Raw genomic sequence first — 20830 nt, forward strand, 5'->3', positions numbered from 1 at the left:
AACTCACAAGTCAGTTGCAGGATACCCTCAAACCCCAAAGAATCGCATTCAACTGAACTGATTTCCACTTTCCTGGTGTTTTAACTCACAGTTATATCTGATCCCAGACACTACGTAAACCTTCCTGCCCCAGATGGAATTCCACTGTGAACTCGAGGACACCAGGCCAGTCAGTGCCTTCCCGACTTCTGGTACAGTGCAGGGCAAAATTAGTAGCCCACTCCCACTTCCCAGGGCTGCCATGAAGCTTGGCCTTTTACTGTGGTAACTTGCTTGATTATTAATATTATTATTTCACCAGTTTTTTAAAACGTTTTAAGGAAATAGCCAAGAATGAAGCAAGTAAATTGTTAGTAAATGTTATACTCCTGTGCTTCTGTTGATACCTGTACTATTTAGAGAATAAACTATTCCCCAATGTTCCTGAATTCACAGTGGTTGATTAAAGCACTGTTTCATTTGAAATGGACAACTCTCATTTCTGATGATAAAACACTGAATCAGAAGTTTAAACCCAAATAGTCACTTGTGGGGAAAAGAAAAATCAACTCATATTAAATGGCAGGCATGGCTTTTGTTTCAGAAAGATAAATATTTAGTCCAAGTTTCATGGACAGTGTGAAAAAAATTTTATGAAAAAAGGCAATGAAGCGGCACGCAGCTCATCAGTATGTCTGCAGGTCAGTAAGTGGACTTGGTAGCAACGGTCCTTTCCGAGCCTTTCACTCTCCGGGAGCCCTAGAGGAATCACAAATCCCATCTCCAGAGGCAGGTCTGGAAGGCTGGTGCCGGCTGCACTGCAATGGAATGGTGCGTCTTTGGACAGTAAACAGTGCTAAAAATAGCTCCTGAAAGGCATCATTTTGTGTGATATTATTTCGCTAAAAGAGAAGAAAAACTAGATCTTTAATCCTGAACCAAACCTCTTCAAAGTTTATGTTCTCAATAAACCTTTCACTGAGGACTGAAAATATAACTTAGTAATGCAATAAAGGCCCTAACAAATAGATCAGATTTTTCACTTAATGCTTTTTACAGGCTTAAACCAAATGGAGTGAAAGGGAATCACCTTTTACAGTCAGACTCCTACAGGAAGAATGCCTTGCCGTCATGCTTTTAAAGAAGGCCTGGTGAATCTATATCAACTTTGCTGAATCTTGGGGCATGATAAAAGGAAGAAAAATAGCAGCACAGTTAACATTCCACAGAACTCTCTCTTCACGTATTTATTTCCTTTCAGACTGGACATGATCCAAGATAATAAGAAAAATGTAAAAAGCAATGTTTACGTTTTTTAAGGCAAAAGATATATAGTTTAGCACGCTATGCTGATATAGAAGAGATAATGTGTCCTTGCCCTTTAAAAAATTGGTTTGTAGATTAAAGCTATCAAATGGCTAGGATGGAGAAAATCACCAAAAATAGAGCTCCCACTTAAATCAAAATGAAAGAAAATTCAGTTAGGTTGGAAGCCATGGGTTACTGAAGTTAGTTCAAAGGAAATGAAGAATTTTCTGGGGATTAATTTCAGCTTCTTTATCTTATTATTATTTTTTTTTATTTTTTTGACAGGCAGAGTGGACAGTGAGAGAGAGAGAGACAGAGAGAAAGGTCTTCCTTTGCCGTTGGTTCACCCTCCAATGGCCGCCGCGGCCAGCGCACCGCGGCCGGCGCACCGTGCGGATCCGATGGCAGGAGCCAGGTGCTTCTCCTGGTCTCCCATGGGGTGCAGAGCCCAAGTACTTGGGCCATCCTCCACTGCACTCCCTGGCCACAGCAGAGAGCTAGCCTGGAAGAGGGGCAACCGGGACAGAATCCGGTGTGCCAGCGCCCCAAGGCGGAGGATTAGCTTAGTGAGCCACGGCGCCGGCCAACTTCTTTATCTTATGATATTGTATCTGTAATTTGAAAATACATGATTTGATTATGATGCGAAGAGATATTGTGTTTACATATAAAGAGAGAATTGGTTTAAGACTGTTGAATATGGCCGGCGCCGCGGCTCACTAGGCTAATCCTCCGCCTAGCGGCGCCAGCACACCGGGTTCTAGTTCCGGTTGGGGCGCTGGATTCTGTCCCGGTTGCCCCTCTTCCAGGCCAACTCTCTACTGTGGCCAGGGAGTGCAGTGGAGGATGGCCCAGGTGCTTGGGCCCTGCACCCCATGGGAGACCAGGAAAAGCACCCGGCTCCTGGCTCCTGTCATTGGATCAGCGCGGTGCGCTGGCCTCAGCGCGCCAGCCGCGGCGGCCATTGGAGGGTGAACCAACAGCAAAGGAAGACCTTTCTCTCTGTCTCTCTCTCTCACTGTCCACTCTGCCTGTCAAAAAAAAAAAAAAAAAAAAAAAAAAAAGACTGTTGAATAGCTATGTGTCCTCTACAAGACGGAAAGAAAAATCAAAATCCCTTCTAAAGCTTATAGCTCTGCAAGGAACCGCCTATCAATCTTCCCTGCCACACAATGTCTCCCAGTCTGCACACTGGAGAACGACCTGTTGAAGTATCTGCTCTCCCACCATGAACAGAGAACAGCCACCACTCAGGAGGTGGAACCCTGATTCTGAATACTGTGTCCTACAAGGTATACAAACGGGAAGGGAACACTTATTAAGTGCCAGAGACTTCCCCCAGATTGTCTCCATTATTCTACACGCGCAGCAGAGCTGACCATCAGGATTCCACTCTGCAGAGGGAGTGAGCCTCAGACAGCAGGGATAAGGCGACGCCAAGCACGGTATGCACCGCAATGCTGGAGCTCTCTTTCTCTGTGTCATCCCATCTAAAGCCTTTATAGTTTATTCCTCACTTTAAAAGACATGATCAAGCTATAACATTTAGAAAATCTTGAAAAGTATAAAGAAAATAAAACATTGCATGTGTCTAATCCAGAGATCATGATTTTTAATCAATTAGATATCCTATAGGACTTCAAAAAGTTCATGGAAGATGGGATTAACAGATATTCACTGTGCGGGCCAGCGCTGTGGCATAGTGGGTAAAGCGCCACATGGGCGCCAGTTCGAGAGCTGGCTGCTCCAATTCCAATCCAGCTCTCTGCTATAGCCTGGGAAAGCAGTAGAGGATGGCCCAAGTCCTTGGGCCCCTGCACCCATGTAGGAGACCTAGAGGAAGCTCCTGGCTCCTGGCTTCAGATCGGCACAGTTCTGGACATTGCAGCCAACTGGGGAGTGAACTAGCGGATGGAAGACTTCTCTCTCTCTCTGGCTCTCCTTCTCCCTCTGTGTAACTCCGACTTTCAAATAAATAAATAAATAAATCTTTCAAAAATAAAGAGGTATTCATCGTAGTGCAAAATAATTTGAAAATCCATGCAGTTTTTTCATAATATAGATTTTTCATGAAGTTCTGAAGTATTCTCATATCTGTTCCATAAATATATGTGTAGAGGTCAAACCAAATACATAATTTTAGTTCTTTGTATTTTTATAACTGCATACATTTTTTCATATAATAAAATTTATCTCTAAACCCTGAATTTTAAAAGCTTTCTTTAAATTCCTGAAAGTCAGACTCAAGCCCATGTTGCAGTCTACCTTTAGTGAAGACAAAAATAATTATAAGGGATAGTGTTGTGGTGTAGCAGGTTAAGCTGCCACCTACAATGCTGGAATCCCACATGGGTACTGGTTTGAGTCCTGGCTGCTCCACTTCTGATCCAGCTCCCTGCTAATGCATGTGGAAAACCAGTGGAGGATGCCCTGAGCACTTGGGCTCCTGCACGACATGGGAGACCCAGATGAGGCTCAGGGCTCCGGCCTGGGCTACCTCTGGCTATTTAGGAAGTGAACCAACAAATGTAAGATCTCTCTCTGTCTCTCTTTCTGTATTTCTGTGTTTCAAATAAATAAATAAATCTAAAACAATTATAATCAACAAATTTAGACCTCTATAAATATTGTATTCTATTGCAAGTCTATGCTTTTGTTTCACTTGGCTGTTAACTTTGATTTTCATTTTGGCACTTAATATTCTCTTAATAATGTAGCTAATTTTACCAAATTTCCTCCATATGCAAAGGCTACAGGCATTTTATATGCAGCCAAGAACAGTGACTCACTCAGCTTTGTGACCATCATACTGTGGCGTGCCAGAACTGTGAGTGCCTACTGTGTGACAGGTTCTGCTGTACTGGCTAAGGCTACAGATCTGAACAAAGCTGCCAATTCCCAGGCTTTGGAAAGCTTAGCCTGACAATACCTTCCTTTTAATCATGTGGCCCTGTGTGACCATCTTAGCGTACGGCAGTCACTCTCTGAAAACACCTGGTATATCTCACGATGTGTTGAGCATCGCATTGCTCTAGAAGCCAAGTTCTGTGGGAGCAGTAACCATGTCTGCTCACTCCCAAGTGCTAAGGACATTTACATGACAAATACCCTGACTGTGCCAGGACAGCCCCACGGCCTCTAACACGCATTTCCAAATCTTTTACACTTTACAGGGCCACGAGTCGTAAATGAAGGGCCTGAGGTGAGTGCTGTGGAGTGTGGGTTGAGCTGCCACTTGGGGTGCAGACGTCCCATTTGGGGGTGCCTGGGATGCAGTCCCACCTCTGCCACCTCTGCTTCCTGGCTAGTTTCCTGTTAATGTGCCTGGGAGGTGGCAGGTGGTGGCTCAAGCACTTGGGTACCTGCCACCCACGGGATAGACTCAGATGGAGCTCATGGCTCTTGGCTTTGGTCTGGGGGAGACCCAGTTGTTGTAGGCATTTATGGAGTGAACCAGGGATGGAAAGTGGCGCGCGCTCTCTCTCTCTCTCTCTCTCTCTCTCTCTCTGTCACCCTGCCTTTCAAAAAAACAAAAATAAACTTTTAAAAAATGAAACAAACAAACCAGAAACGGGTCCCTTTCTCTTAACCTCACCACACTGGTGCTTCTGCAGAAGGTGGCTGTGCCTCTGGGGTGCAGGTTCTACTGAAGCGTGGTTTGAGGGAGACCATGGGAAATGATGAAGCTCTCTTCTCACTTTTGAACTATTGCATTTTAACGTTCCTTCCTTTTTTTTTTTTTTAAGTCAGAGAGAGAGAGAGATCTTTCAACCACTGGTTCACTCCCCAAGTGGCCGCAACAAATAGGGCTGAACTGATCTGAAGCCAGGAGATTCTTCCGTGTCTCCCACATGGGTGCAGGGGCCCAAGGACTTGGGCCATCTACTGCTTTCCCAAGCCATAGCAGAGCTCTGTCAGAAGTGGAGTGGCGGGGACTCAAACCGGCACCCATATGGGAAGTCGGCATTGCAGGCGGTGGCTTTACCAATTGTGCCACAGTTCGGCCTCTAATGTTCCTTTTCTTGATCACTGAGGTTATTTTTACAGTGCCTGAAAGCCATTGCTTTGTATTAAGATGGCAAGTGAGGACTGTATTTACAGACCTGTTCTCCAGACCACGAAATAACTGAAGACAGGAAAAGAAAACTGCTGAAATAAGCTTGTCTGCCCCTCTCAGGGAAATGATTCAAGAGCTGTTTTCAGGGTTAAGTGAGATAACACACACAGCGTTTGGCCAGCTACGAGGCTCAACCATGTGTGCCATGGACAACTGCAGCTGCTTGCATCAACTCCTGCATTGCTGCTACTAAACCACCATTTCTATACTTGGACAAAGTTAAACTGATCCTACTGACGCAGTAAAAGGAGTCCTTTAGGTCTGCAGTATCCTGTCCCAAAGCAGCACACCTCCCCGAAAATCCTCGGTAGGAGACTCCTCACAGGAAGATTTATAGTTAAAGGAAAAGACAGAGTTAGGAGGATTGTGATCATGGATGAACCTATACGCAATAGATCTCAAAAAATTTAAATGCTCCCTAAAAATTAAGTAATGCTAGAGTACTAGCAAAAATGTTTTCAGTACTGCTTTAGGTAGAGAAATTAAGTCTCTTGACAAATAACGCTTCGGGATCTGCAGCCAAGTTTCGGGAAGATTTTGTAAACGTGTTTTGCTGGGCTACATACCAAAGGCTACATCCCTCCTTGCCACTCTGCCCTTCACTCCTGCCACGTCTGCCCTCTTTCTAAATGTCCAGTGTTGTCTCATGGCCTGCGGTGACTGCTCCTGTTTCCCTGACCCATCACCGCCCGCTGTATTCTCACTGCCTCCTGCATGGTAGGGTCCAGGGTGTGGATCTGCGGTCCAGAGGCACAAGGACAACAACGCAAAGGCATCTTCTCCACTCGGACGTCCCTCTACCTCTGCTCGCTCCAATCCCTCTACCTCTGCTCGCTCCAATCCCTCTCCTCTAACGATGCCAGACCAAGAGCCGCAGAAACATCTGAGCCAGGGCCCTGAGAGCTGCAGAGCGTCGAGCTGACCCCTCCTGGGATTCCGAGTAGCTGGGATGTGTGTTTAGGGAGAGCTAATGGCAAATTTTTACACGGCACGTGCTGCGGTACTAAAAGAAATCCTTTTATTGTGTTTGTTCTCGTTTTGAGGTTCAAGGCCTGGGGAGTAAATTATTGTATTCTGATATATGCTGCCAATGAGAACACACTGAAGGAGAGATTTTTAAATATTTAGAAAATTTACTTCATGCATTCCTCTCGAAAGATCTTATTTCCTCCTCCATGATGTTGTGAATGTGGAATTGAAGGAGTGATTTTTAACAACAGGTCTTCAGCAGGCCTCCAGGGCATTAATGATGACTGGCTTGCCTTCTCACTCTTTCATGTTCTCTCCCTATACCTACAGGAACCTGCATATGACTTCATCACTATGATCAAGTGGCCTAAAATCTTCCAGAGCTTGCAAACAGCTCTTCCAACACACCAGTAATTGCTACACTATGCAGACCTCAGCTTAGTTGATTTCTCTGCAGGAAATTCACATGTCCATCCATCCGCAGAAGCCACCGTGTTACAATGGCAGGGAACTGGCTCTGGGCACCAGTCCCTGTCCATGTTTGGCTCAGTCATGCCTTACAGCGTGGGGATGCCTTGGTTTTTCTAAGAGTCTGGTCTGTTAAGAAAAAATACGGCTGGCAACCAGCCTTGCATTCCTCTCCAGCACAAAGCAGGTTGTAGATCTGGGGTCTGGGGGCAGCACAGGGTGGTGTGATGGTGAGCACTGACTAGGCTGAGACTCTTTCGGTACAAGTGAGCACAGCCTGAGTTGCACATGGCTTTACCTCCATATCTGCTTATTTCCATAAAATACCTTACAAGAGAAGAGTGCCTGACCTTCCACATGGACTTGAAGAGAACTCAAATTAAAATGACTGCTAGCACTGTTTATCCTTTTTTTTTAAAAAGCACTAATTCTATCTTTACAACTGAAATGAAAGAAAGAAAAATCGAATTTTTTTTTTTTTTTTTTGGACAGGCAGAGTTAGACAGTGAGAGAGAGAGAGAGAGAGAGAGAAAGGTCTTCCTTCCGTTGGTTCACCCCCCAAATGGCTGCTACGGCCGGCGCGCTGTGCCAATCCAAAGCCAGGAGCCAGGTGCTTCTCCTGGTCTCCCATGGGGTGCAGGGCCCAAGCACTTGGGCCATCCTCCACTGCACTCCCGGGCCACAGCAGAGAGCTGGACTGGAAGAGGAGCAACCTGGACAGAATCCGGCGCCCCGACCGGGACTAGAACCCGGTGTGCCAGTGCCACAGGCGGAGGATTAGTGTAGCGAACCGTGGCGCCAGCCAAGACAAATAGAATTTTAAAACTGCACATTTATTATCACCTGGGTCCAACCACTTATAAAATTTCCCAGTTCACGTAAAGAAGTGCATTTTTAGGTCTTTAACATGAGTTAGAAGCTGGTGGGCTGACACACAGCATTTAAAAAATAAATAAAAGTCTGCTGATGTCTCCAAGCCAACAGTGTGCACATAATGCAGAAAACAGCAAACACGCATTTGTGTAGAGAAATGAAGCTGTTTTAAAAAGTGAAAGAAAATAATCTCATCTGATTACTTGGGAATGTGAAAGCAAATTTTCAAAAGAACACCCCGTATTTGTAGCCAACGTAAAGAGCTGTTTCTTTCAAAGCACAAAATGTTTGTGGAAAATGGAATTGATGCTTGGTTTATTTTGGTGCGAAAATTTTGAAATCCACACACATGAGGGATCTTCAAAAGCTTCAAGAAAAAAATGAGTATTTTGAAAAAACTACACATGATTTTTTAAAGTTTTGCACCAAAGTAAACATCTTTTAATTCCATTTGCTATGAACTTTTGGAAGTACTCTCAAAATAAATGCTTCTTAGGAAGTGCATTAAGCTGTGTCAGATTTGTTTGCAGCCTGGAATATTTTAGCACGCTGCCTAAGTTCTGTTTTAATAATTAGGAAGTCTAGATATCAACAGGCAACAGAGTCCAGACTGTGGGATGGTCAGCGCCCACAGAGTCAGTGCTAGGTAAACTCCACGCCTGATGCTCAGAGAGATAGGTCCAGGATTCAACAAAAGAATTTGACAAATAAAAGCCTCTGCAATGTTCTAAGAGAAAGTAAATTGTGGCGCAGAGTCAGAGGATTTGGAGGAAAGCTCACATCTGTATGAGAAACGAGTGAAAAAGTAAAAACTTGGACACTAGGATTCCAGCTGAAAAAACAAATCTGCCTCATAGTACATTCTGTTGAAGCATTTGCTGTACACTGATCAGAAGCCACACTCAGTTCTGCACTTCCCAATTTGATAGCCACTAGCTACAAGCGGCCACTTAAATTGATAAAAATTGGTGAGGGCAGTGAGCCTAGTGGTTAAGACACTGATTAAGATGCTGCCGTCCTTGGGGCCGGAGCTGTGATGCAGCACGTCACCCGCAGCACTGGCATCCCATATGGGAACCAGTTCGAGTGCAGGCCGCTCCTCTTCTGATCCAGTTCCCTGCTAATGTGCCTGGGCCCCAACACCCACATGGGAGACCCTGAAGAAGCTCGTGGCTTCTGACTTAGGTCTGGCTCAGCTCCAGCCATGGCAGCCATCTGGAGAGTGAACCAGTGGATGGAGATGCGTGCTGTCTCTCTCTCTCTCTCTGTGTGTGTGTGTCTAGTCCTCTATCTGAAATTCTAAACTGAGTTCCTCCTGGCTCCCAGCATTGGGCTGTTCTAGTCTAGGCAACTGGAGACATGTAGGAGTGAACTAGAGGTTCAAAATCTCTCTTTTTTCAAATAAATAGTAAAAATTAGTAATAGTAAAATTACTAAATAAAATTAGTAAAATTAGTAAATAGCAAAAATAGTAAAAATTTCAAAAATGAATAAAAATAAAACAAATAAAATAAAAACTCCAGTTCTTCAATTGCACTAGTCACATTCTAAATTACTTAGTAACCGTCATTAGCTAGTGGTGACCCCTCTGGGACGTGAAGCTGCGCAATCAGTGCATGAAGCCCTACTGGGTAGCCCCACTCTAGATCCTTAAGACTTAATGCAGCTTCCAGAAATTCCTGAAAGCAGGTGTGTAGCTCACACACTCCAAGGACTTGCTTTTGCAGATGAATGTGAACTGGGAATCTGGATGAACATGGCCATGGAGAAGAGGTCTGGGTCACTGTGCTGCTGGGCACAGGAAGGAGCCCAGTCCTCGGGCCTGGAGTCCACATTGCAGGGGTGGGAGGGACGGGGCTGGGGGAAGGGAGGTGGGCTACGTCTCTTCCTGGGGGAAAATCAGAGACGTTAGAATTCTTTTGGTGGCCACTACCTACGAGTAAAGGATGTGGGATAGCAGTAAGAAAGGACTCATTTCACCACCGAGCGGAACCAGAACAAGGTGACAGGAAAAGGGAGCACCTGCCTTCCTCTCTACAGGTAAGAAGGTGCAGCTGCACCTGCTGTAAGCTTCAGTGAAGCTTTCACCACCCCAGGGTGGCTGAGCCAATTCATAAAACTGCATTATCTAAGCTGTCATCTACAGGGGCAGAGAATGGAAGCATGGGGCAGCGCGGGCTTCTCCACCAGAGACACTGTAACTGCTGCTGCTACAGGGGAAAATACATACATACATGCATATCTATATATATATATAGATATATATATATAGATATGCATGTATAGATACATATATATATATATATAGATATACATATATATATATATAGATATGCATGTATAGATACATATGTATATGTATATACATATATATATAGCTGCTTACTTCACGTATTTTATGGAGATAAGTAGCTGCCCTACAAGGTTTTATTTTGCTTTTGTATTGCCCCACCCCGAACATGCTGCCCTCTACAGGCCACGTGGAAACGTACAAATGTACAAATGTAAAGATGGACTTAAGTAAGGGTCTGGCTGTACCCAGATCAACAGGATGTTTAGTCAAGGTGAGATGAAGAGGAGGGGTGGAGGCTGATTATATCTGTGTGTGTGTGTGTGTGTGTGTGTCTGTGTGAGAAAGGTTGTGGATCAAGATGAGAAGCAATCAACATTTATGTTTCAAATAAACCTCACCTCTTTGGCTGATATACGAATAAGAAATCATAAGTAGTATTACGGTCCCATCGTGGCTTCTCCCTGAGAGACTTACAAGTGTGCTGACAGTCACGCTGCCTTTGTTTGAATGAGAGGGCAGAGGGTGTGGGAAGAAAGAGGAGGGAGAGTGCACCCTGTGGCTTGACAGCCTTCACTTGCTGTTTCCAAAGTATATCAGTTTAGACTTAAAACTCGATACATTAAAACAGATGCTGAAATGGGGGTGGGGGGGAGCAAATGCAATTAAAGAAATCTACATGATTTTCTCCCACAGAGTTCAATCTTTTAAATCCTGGCTTTGTGAAATGGTCGAAATCTGGCTTGAGCAAGGAGACTCACCCTTCATCTTTACTTCAAATCGATTCTTCTGCAAGCGTCGTGCCACAAAACACATATGCACGTACACACACGCACATACACAGCTGGTATGTTTGTTGGTTTAGTCACTAAAGGATTTAGCTGGACAAACATCACAAAGATGGTGGCTGATTTAATTGAATTTATGATCAAATGCTTTCCAATGCAGGGAGAGTGGGAAATCACTTATGGGGAGATTTGAATAATTTAAGGGAAGTTCTGTGTTTGGCAGCGTGTTTGTATACCCAGTCTTGAGGGATTAAGGACGCTGGCCCTCCCTCGCAGAGAATTCACACACAGATGCACAAACACGTGCTGAACAACAATGCAGAGGGCCAGAATATCGATCTCTTTGCACTAATACTTACATTCATTTATAATGCGACTAACACCATCCACACGCATTTATCCACACTGTGAGACTTCAATTGTAAACTGCCAGTGATAGATTTTTCTGAGATTCCCCCAAATGTTGAAATTACCTAAAAATGCTCTTTCAGACAAGACAAAAATTGATTGATTTGGGAGTTTTATGTGTGGGTGTTTAAGGCATTTTAATGTATGTTTGTTAGGGACATAATGGAATCTATCACTAAAATCACGCCCACGATGGATCTAAGAACACAGGATTTGTGCCTTAGGGTATGGGCCTGGCACAGTGTCTGAATGGCACAGGCCTATTCCCTGCAATCCCCTGCCTGTTTTCCTCACCAGTAATGGTAGCAAGGCCACACTCCCAGCCTTTCTTCATTGTGTTTCAAGAGGTAGGTCGTGGGGCTGGTGTTAGGTTGAGCAGGTTAAGCCACCGGCCTGGAATGCCTACATTCTAAGTTGGAATGCTGGTTCGAGCCCATGCTACCCTGTTTCTGATCCAGCTCCTTGCTAATGAGTCTGGGAGGCAGCAGATGAGGGCTCAGGTAGTTGAGTTCCTGCCACAAATGTGGGAGACACAGATGGGAGTTCCTGCCAACTGTTGCAGTCATCTGGGAGAGTGAACTGTACATGCAACCTCTCTCCCCTCTTTCGCTCCCCTTCTCCCTCTCCTTTTCAATGAACTAACTAATAAATACTTTAAAAAGAAGCCAAGTCATCTACCCTCTTGATCCCCCTCTCTGGTCTCACCAATGAGACCACTTGGTCAAGTGGGCACCCGCCCAGCCTCCCAGTCGTGGCTCCGGCTTCTCCCTCAGTTCCTGTACTGACAGCAGCATGGGAAAAGGCCCAGCAGACGTCTGAACTTGGTAGCAGTGATTTGTCTATGGGATTCTTTCAATCCAATTAGGAAAACTGTCTAATAGACATGCTTCAAGACTTGGGATAAATCACAGTTTCGCATTAATTATGCACAACGCTATTTGTTAACATATCACTCTCAGGAAGGAAGCGGTGAGGAAGGGGGTTCTGGTTTCTGCATACAGCGTCTTCACAGAAGAACGGGATCCAGGGACACATGCCTCTAGGAAGGCAGGAGCACCCGGGAGAAGATGTCCGGGGAGCCCGCGTGGGCCGCTGGCCACGTGCAAGCACGCTGCTCATGTGGAACCGACTGAAACCCTGACTGGCAGGGGGTGCTGAATGGTGATAATGAACGTTTGCCAAAGGACTGTGCTTGGTACAATGCCCAGTCATCTCCACCCACACCTTGTTGAAAGACCAGACAATAATCTTGCCAAGGGCTTCTCACAGCTGGGAATCTGAGGCTCCTGCACGTTACAGAGTTTAGTGGATCCAGGGTCAGAACGGGACTGCGCTGCCTCAGGCATGGCGGTGCCATTCATTCGCGGACACTGCCTTCTCCTTTTCTGTCCTCTCATGGCTCATGTCCACACAGACTGACTGTGCACACAGCTGCTGTGGGATGCACCCGTCAGCACGCATAGTCCAGTAATGCGTCCTCACAGTGAGTAGAAGTTAAGCCCTGGTTCTACAGAGAAGAACTTCACTTCTCCCCAGTGAAGGCAGCCTCTTGCTTCAATCACAGTCACCCAAGGGGAAGGGTGGAGGGGGTGACCTTGGATCCAAAGGATGACGCTGTTAGGAAAATCACCTGTTTCTCCAGGGATTTCTGATGTTCACCTTCATCCTTAGGTTGAAAATTCACTAAATCCGTAAGTATTTTCTTAATCAAAAGAAAATGATGGAAATAAATGTGGAGGGAAGAGATCACATTTCTGGTGTTTCTTTTAACTAAAGAGAGGTAAAAACTTTTGCATTTCCATTTGCACTTCACTTTCTGAAACGTGGCAAGTTCCAATGTTCTAAAGCTTAAGAATTAATCTGTGTACCCACAGGGGCCCAGTGAGAACAGCCTGGCACTTGATTTGAGGAAGGGGGACTTATTTGGAGAACGGAGCTCTTCTCAATGGCATCCCCTACGTGGGGAGCAGGAAGCTGAGCCTTTATGATATTTTCTGAGCAGAGTTAGAGGAGATCAAGGGGACCGGGAACAACAGCAGAGAGGTGAATTCTTACGGGAGTTCAAAAAGTGTAGAGAGCTGTGTGTCTAACCCTAGCAGTTCCCAACAGAAAAGAGAGAGCGCCGGAACACAAGAAGGAGAAAGGAAGAGAGATGCTTGCAACAGGCAGCGCCCCTCAGGAGGGAACAGCGTGGCTTCTGCAGGGGAGGAGGTGGGGGGAGGACCGGCCGCTTGATGTTCTTTGATATTTCCACTCTTCCCCCTGCAGATTTATTACGCTTATTGGGCACTCCAGAGCTCTTATCTCCTCGGAGTGTTTACAAATAAAAGACGGGGTGAGAAGCAAAAATAGGACGCGAGATCTCTGGACACTTGGAGTGCAAAATGCAGCAACTCTTTAGCATGGAGTTTCCACAGCATCAGACACCTGCGCTTGCATTATGCCGTGAACACTTCGCACACATGAATGCTCCACGCGTGGTTCCACAACTGTGCTGTCCAGCATGGCCCCCAATGACCACATGTGGCTCTTTTACACGTACATTAATTTAAATCTGAGTAAAATTAGCCTTCCAGTTCCCAAATACAGTGATCCCATGGCAAGCACTTGGGAGCCACAGGGGTCTAAATGGCCGTAACATTGGGCAGTGCAGATATAGAGATGAAGACCGGATGCTCAGTCTCTGAACAAGCCTTCTCTGTGCTAGGGTGGAAAGTGCTTTCCTCCTTGTACATCATTCTGAAGATCCCTGTTATGAACCAGGCAGCGTGGACCCATCAGACTCAGAGGCCAGGCTGTCACCCGATGTGCCAGGGACTAGGCAGAATGGACTGTGTCTGACTCACTGGGGCTGGGTTTGTTCTGCTCTGCTTCACCCCCGACTCCTGACTCAGTGGAAACTCTAGTGCCTACTCTAGGAGCAGGGAAGCCCAGTGATGTCTGCTTGTTAAGCCCTGAAGCGTAAGAATATGCTGCTTTCCATGGCAGATGGACTCTGCAGGCAGGAAGGAGGTTACACACCTGACCACAGGAACATTAACCCGGATCAATCGTGCAGGCCTGATCAGATTACACGAACTTTTAGAAGCAAATACGTTTCTCCTGCAGGAGACAAAGGAGATGGGGAGAAGAGGAAGCCAGAGAGACTTGAAGCTGGTTTGGAGGAGGAGGTGGTGGTGTGAACAAGCATGTGGGCGGCCTTAGGGAGCTGGTCCAGGCTCCTGGTCAACAAGAGCGAGGGAATGGAGATCTCGGCCACAGCTCCCAAAGGAAATGAATCCTGCCAATAACCCGAATCAGCCTGGGAGCAAGTTCTCACCTCTGATCATCCAGAGGGGAGCACAGGGTAGCCTACACCTGGATTATGACCTCGAAGTCCCACAGCAAAGAAAGCAGTCCACGCTGCCTTTTGCTGTACAGAACCCTGAGACAACACAACTGCGGCTATTTGTTTCCTCAGTCATGGATACACACACCCTATTTTGAGAGAAGTGGGAGAACCTTTTCAGTTCACCATCGCAGAATCTGTGTTGGGGAAGAGTTCAAGAAAGCCCAAACTCCAAGCTTGTCCTTTTGGGGAAATGAGCCGTGCACCTGCCCCTGGAAGCTGGGTGTTGGGTTTATTCCTTCAAGAGCTGCACAGCGGAAGGAAGGTGTTAGCTGCAGAGAAGCGTGCACTTTTAGATGAAGAGTGCAGCCCATAATCTGAAAGGATGAAAAACAACGGCTGTTGCCAACTCCCAAGCCTGGCACGAACTGCCAATTAGTAAGAGAGAGGATGGATATTTTCTGTCTGTCAGAAGGCGAACAAAAAACTCATGCCCGACAGATAACAGACAGCATGGGGCCTGCCCTCGGCCACCACCAAGGGTTATGAATGACAGCAAACTCCTTGCTGCACAAAGAAAGACACAGATGAGAAAGCTGGCAATGACACAAAAATGATAGGAGACAAGCTCCTGGGGGCAGCGGAGTGGGTGGAGCAGGGACCGCGCTTGCCAGCAGGGAGCGAGTGGGTGGCTGGCAGACCTGTCATCTCTGGCACACACTGTCACAAGTGGTGCCCTCCCCGGCAGTGAGGAAGGACAGGCCTGGCCTGCAGGGCTGGATGCTCACAGATCATGTTCCCCAGGATAGAGGATGTCAGGTTTCCGCCCCAGTTCTCCCTCTGAATAAAATCTGGCCTGGGAATGATGTCAGTCCCCAGAAGAGACCTTCCAACCCAAAGTTGTAGTGAGAACAAAGTAAAACCAGAGAGTGACAAGCCCACGTAAGTATCAGGCTCTTTAAGCGGGTAACAATGCTTTCACAAGGTCCCCGGTGGGGCACATATTCTAAGTTGTTGTTTACAATTGCATTGATCACCTGACCTCATTGAGCATGCTTTTTTAAATTTTAAGCTACACAACAAGGATGACAATACTGTCTCTGACTACCTTTAAAGAGTGCTAGAGGAATCTACATTTTGCCCAGTGATTAAGAGGCTGATTAAGATGCCTGTATCCCCTACAGAGAGCCTGGGTATAATTTCTGGCTCCGGCTTCTTACTCTAGCTTCCCACAGCGCACACCATGGGAGGCATCCAGGTGATGGCTCAGGTAATTGGGTTCCTATCACCCATATAGGAGAACTGAATCGAGTCCCTGCCTCCCAGCTCTACCTCCCCCCACCACCCCGCAACCCAGCTGTTGCTAGCATTTGAGAAGTGAACCAAAGAATGGAAATGTTCTCTCTCTCTCTTAAACAAACAAGCAAATAAATAATTAGATAAATGGAGTGACTATTGTAAATGACATGTGGGGGTATGATAATAGCCTGAAAGCACATCTTATATTGCAACAGTTATCAAAATATTAATTATCATCACTACCACCATCACAAGACTACACTGATGGAGCAGCAAGTATGTGTTAGGCCTTTGACTAGGTATGTTTCAAAGGACCCCACATTTATGCTGCTGCTATGTTGAGAGGTAGGGCTAGGCCTTTGGCGAACGTACCACTGTGGGGAGCAATTCGGACTAGACTAAGTTACTGGAATTAAGACTTATTCTATGCATCTGCTCTCCCACAATATGGCGCTGGGAGAGGAGGAAACAGCTTCTACCCAGCTGCCTCCAGTTCAACCAATAAACAGCAGGACCTGCTCCTGATTGGAGGAGAGCAGCGTACTCGGCGTGTGGGTAGCAGAGTTGGGATTGGTGGAAGAGGACTATAAAGGAGGAGAGAGACAACATGCACCAGGAACATCTATCTGAAGGAACACCTGAGGAACATCTGAGCAGCCCCCGAGAGCCGGCCGGCGGTGTGCCGCTCCCCTGCGGAAGTGGGGAAAGTGGCAGGGGTCCCGCCCCTCCACGGAGGTGGAGGGACGGTAGCTAACCCGGGAAGAACTAGCAGCAAACCCGGGGAGGGCCGAGCAGACAAAAGAACAGCGCAGGGTTTAGTATCGTTCCTCCACGAAGAGGGGGAGCGACATACCACCTTTCTCTCGATGGCTTCTTCTTTGTCTTCCTGTGTCACTTGACAGATCTTGATTCTGTCCTCTTTGAGGTTTTCTAGGTCTCCCATCAGAGCCTGGGATGCATCTCCTGTTAGGCCCTCCTCCTTTCCCTTTCAAGCATCCAATCTTCTGGTTCCTGGAATAACTGCCCTCCCTTAGGTAGCAAGGGGTTTAGTGGCTCTGATTAACATCACAGCTGTGTTAACGCCTGCAGCAACTGAACTAATGATTTGCTCTTATGAAAACGAATTAGCTCTGTGGTGTAAACTTTCAAGCAAGCAGCTGGGTCTTTGGGGGCCTCCAAATACCATGTGCAGGTATCCAAGGTTAGGTGAGAGATCTGCTGGGACGTGCTGATCCCTGTGTTGGAAACTATGATTTCAAGGGTGAGGAACTGCAGCCCACGAAGGCTTCTAATGCAGGCCTCATACCCACAAGGCTGGGTAATCGACGAGGCAAGAGGCTGCAATTCTAAAGTGTCTGCTGCTGAACACATCATCCCAATAAACCTGTTTCCCCCCCCCAAAAGTAAATCAATGATGTATCGAATAATTTCTTTGAAAATATTACAAGGAGAAGTCTCTAGGCACTAAATAAATTAAAACTGTTACTTTGATGTAAATAGAATTATAACAAAAATGAACAACAATGAAAAAAGTAGAAGTGGGGGAATGATTTTAAGATCTGACTCAAATCAACTGTGCCCCCTAGTGCCGTAACAGGGTCCTTGCCTTCCTCTCTAACTTGCCTTGCAATACATTATTATGTCAGACAATTTTAGATCAACTGAGAAAAGGGCAGAGTGGAAAACAAGGTCTTTCAGTTTCTTGAGAAGGCACTGACTTAAATCTTATGGGGCTACATCAGCCATGATGACTAGAAAAATGCAATGGAGAACCAGCGACACACTCATTATCCCTTCAAATTACATTCTGAATATACTGAGTTTTATGCACATATAACATCACTATCTATCAAGTTATCAAACATCAAACATCAAATCAGATAAAATGTTCATGGAAAATCCAAGAGCACTAAATTGAAAACAATTCTAAATATCCTAAATTAGGATTTGTGGCTTAGCAGGTGCATTCAGACACAGCAGATAAATGTTTTCTTCTTGGCTTTTTGCGTTTCCCAAAAGCCAAGCTTTATCACAATGCTTACATATTTGCCATACGCTTAAAATATCAATTTTGATACATTCTTAGGAGAAATGCAGTTGCACTCAACTAGCAGAAGGATTATGGGCAGAAGCAGAGTGGGGCGGGGCAAGCAGGAGGAAGGGTTACCCAGCACCACAGAGCTTGTTGGCCCTTTCACTTCACCAGCCAAGAGTTCTGTCTTCAGCAACCTTGTGGTTTGATCCTCAGTTCTCTTTCTGATACTTTCAAACCTCCCAAATTGTTCAGCGGTTCAGAAGTTCCAAAACAAGCAAATGTGTTCCTGGAATCTTACCCTTGACTGCGCTGGAGAGCATTTTCTAAGGCTTCCTCTGCAGCCAAAATAATAAAAGATCTTTTAAGTGGCTGAAATTCTTGGTTGATTGCACATACATGCCAATGTCAGGCAACTATAAATAGAGAGATTTGGAGGAGAAATAGGGAGAGTCTTTATAACTCCAGTGAAATCAAATGGAATGTTTTGAAGGCAGGCAGAAAACAAGACGTGTTTTTATAAAATTAAGACTTGTCTCCCTTTTATCCAAAATCCCCTTATGCAGGAAGAGCCTGCATGGTTCATGCACTTCCAGGATAAGGGAATAAAAGGGCTTCTTTATTGATACAAATTTATTATTCTCAATCCTATAATTGAGCTTTTCTCTATACAATATCCTTTTGAGTTTGGATGTCTGTTGGATCATTTGAAAATTTCCCCCATTACTGCTTTGTCTTGTCAGAACATTTAAAAAACAACTCTCAAAGGACAGAATCTCACTCATGGTTGCTGCCGGGAATGAACTCAGCAGAGTGCTACATGGGTGTTACCCAGGGCAAGCGTGGCCCCCAAGTAAACCGGGTCACGCGCTCCAGCCGTGAAAAGCACTCACAGGTCCACAGCTCAAGCTACTGCTGCTCTCCGAGTGGCCTAACCTGTCTGCTGGCTGTAAGAGCTGGGCTAATGGGTATTTATCAAGGCACAGGTACTTTGAACAGTCACCCACCCATCTTACATTAACCTATATAAATAGGATTCAAATTAGTTCTTGCAAATTAGTACACTTTATTTGGAACCTGTACCGGAGAATTTACCAATTGCTTCAGTTTATTAATTGTGCTGTAGGACAGACAAATTAGTTAGCGGCAATGGGGGAAAGCGGCGTTTGTTTAACGGTCTTTTAATGTGGTTCTCTCGACTCCAGATCGCACTCCTCAAGTGGGAGACGTCGGAATGTCGATGACGGCTGCAAGGTCGATTTGGAGGAAGAATCAATAGCAGAATTAATCTCTCAGAATTCTCGGTTCTCTAACGTTGGCTGGAGGCTATAGCTTGGCTCCAAAGATTCAACACTTAATACTGCATCCCAGAAAGTAATGTTTTAATAATATGCCTAGTGATGATGTTATTACTTGGTGTTTCTGAATTGAAGCCTTAAGGCAACAAAAAATAGGACTTGTGGGAACTTCAAAATAGTCATGAAGATGGCTACTAAACAAGCCATGTTCATAATTTTAAAGTCTTATCTCAAGTCTGGCCTTTAATATTTTCCCTAAAATATTTAAAATGTAATCTGAGGGTAGGGTTCAGTTTATTAGATGTCTCTGAATTAATCCTGATGATAAAATCTACAATTCCAATGCTTTATTCCCCATAAATGCTGAGAGGCCTTCAAACAGTCCATGGGAATTGAGCATTACGAAGAAACCATGCATGGATTCAAGTGTTTTTGGAACCAAAATAAACTCATTTTAATAACAATATTTTTGGCTGAAAGGCAGAGAGTGACAGAGAGAGGGAGAGACAGACAGACATTCTTCCATCTACTGGTTTACTCCCCAAATGCTCACAATAGCTAGAGTTAGGTCATGCTGCAGCCAGGAGCCAGGAATTCCATCCAAGTCTCCCCAGTAGGAGGGAGGACACTGAGCCACCTTCTGCCCCCTCCCAGGATGCACATTAGCAGGAAGCTAGGTTAGAGGCATGGGTACCTGGGATCCAAACCACACCCTCCAATGTAGGATGCAGGCATCCTAAGTAGCACAACAACCTCTGTCCCTAAACGCACAAACTCATCTTTTAATTCCATTTCCATGGACTTTAAAAAAAATTTATTATTTGAGTGAGAGAGAGAGAGAGAGAGAGAGAGAGAGAAACAGAGATCTTCCATCTGCTGGTTCATTCCCCATGGCTATGATAGTGAGGCCTAGGTCAGGTCCCTCTGGGTCTCCCATGTAGGAAGCAGGGGCCCACAGTACTTGGACATATTAGCTGGGAGCTGGATTGGAAGTGGAGCAGCCAGGACATGAACTGGCACTCCAATATGGGCTGCTGGCTTGCAGGAGGAGGCTTTACCTTATGCGCCACAATGCTGGCCCCACCACAAACTTTTTGAAGGACATTCACATAAGGTAGAGGTTCAACTACTTCATCAAGAATCGTTTCATAAAGTGGTTACTTGGTTGAACAAAACTTTTAGATCAATTATGATAGGAACGTGATCATTTAATTAAGGGAGGAAGTGTGCACAGTATAAATAAAGGCACGTAATTTAAATATGTTAGACATTGGTTATACGCGGGTAGGTCAAAGGGGAGGAGCAGACATAGGACATTACAGTAGCAGGGTGAGACTGAGAAGTGACACTTTCATTGGCAAAGGCAAAACCTGGTGTTAAACAAAATGATGACAATGGTGTGTTCTACATACAGATTTAATGACAATAAATCACCAAATCCCTCTAGTAAACTCTTGTGGAATTTTGCATACTAATTCTATAATCTCTTCACAATCAGGTGTCCACTATATTCCTAACAGCAATTGTTGCAAGTATTTTTAATATAAAATTTTTTTTCATCTTCATAACCAATGGGTCCAAAATTAAACATGCCATTACAGTAAAAAGAGATATTGAAACACCAAATTCCTCAGCTAAAATTTTGTTATGACAAATGACAGTTTATTTAATCA

The 20830-nt window shown here is 45.3% G+C and overlaps 1 protein-coding gene across 6 annotated transcripts in view; it reads right to left on the minus strand.

Moving 5' to 3' along the window:
• CDK14 (cyclin dependent kinase 14) overlaps positions 1–20830 on the minus strand; it is a 724945-nt gene that overhangs the window by 117750 nt on the left and 586365 nt on the right. The window lies entirely within an intron of this gene.

The sequence above is a fragment of the Oryctolagus cuniculus genome, chromosome 16 (genome assembly GCF_051225735.1).
Source record: "Oryctolagus cuniculus isolate XC-2025 breed Fujian yellow rabbit chromosome 16, ASM5122573v1, whole genome shotgun sequence".
In the NCBI taxonomy this organism is placed as follows: Eukaryota; Metazoa; Chordata; class Mammalia; order Lagomorpha; family Leporidae; genus Oryctolagus; species Oryctolagus cuniculus.